This window comes from Penaeus monodon, chromosome 24 (assembly GCF_015228065.2).
Source record: "Penaeus monodon isolate SGIC_2016 chromosome 24, NSTDA_Pmon_1, whole genome shotgun sequence".
Classification (NCBI taxonomy): Eukaryota; Metazoa; Arthropoda; class Malacostraca; order Decapoda; family Penaeidae; genus Penaeus; species Penaeus monodon.
Genome location: NC_051409.1, coordinates 7,267,988 through 7,268,546, shown reverse-complemented (window position 1 = coordinate 7,268,546; position 559 = coordinate 7,267,988). Strand labels below are relative to the sequence as shown.

At 38.6% G+C, this 559-nt stretch overlaps 1 pseudogene; it reads right to left on the bottom strand.

Annotated features, from left to right (window-relative positions):
- LOC119588834 overlaps nt 1-486 on the bottom strand; it is an 8,495-nt pseudogene extending 8,009 nt beyond the window's left edge.
- Nucleotides 487-559: the final 73 nt, after the last annotated feature.

Sequence of the window (559 nt, the reverse complement as noted above, 5' to 3'; positions counted from 1 at the left end):
CTACTAACAGTCTTATGATAACGAATCTAATCAATCATCGTCATAATTAATATTTCTTTAAATTCATTACCATAACCATTACAAACTCAGAACTAAATAATGATATCAAGAAAGACAGTACCTCGATACAAAAATGAATTAAGCGTCAAAAAAAAAAATTACAAGTTACCTTCACGGCCTCGCAAACAGCTTTTCCCAAAACACCTCCGAATCCTGCTCGTAAAAGTCTGGCTTGGGGTTCGAGACGGTGATGGGTATAGTGTGGGATTTTCATCACAGACCCCAGGCGAGACACCAAGCCGCCCGGACGCTGCTTGTGCCGACATCAACCCCTATGTAGTACGTCTCACTCATGGTGTCTGCCGAGGGAAAATTTTATCTCACCGTTGGGGATATTTCAGTCTGTATGTCGTGTTGCTTGTGTCACTTTTGCAGTCTTTGGGGTGTAGATAATATCAAGTTTTTATTATCTACTCGGTTAGTGTGTGAGGTGTATAAATGTTACATCTGATGACACTATCTACATTAATTACATTAATATAGTAATATATTACAACAA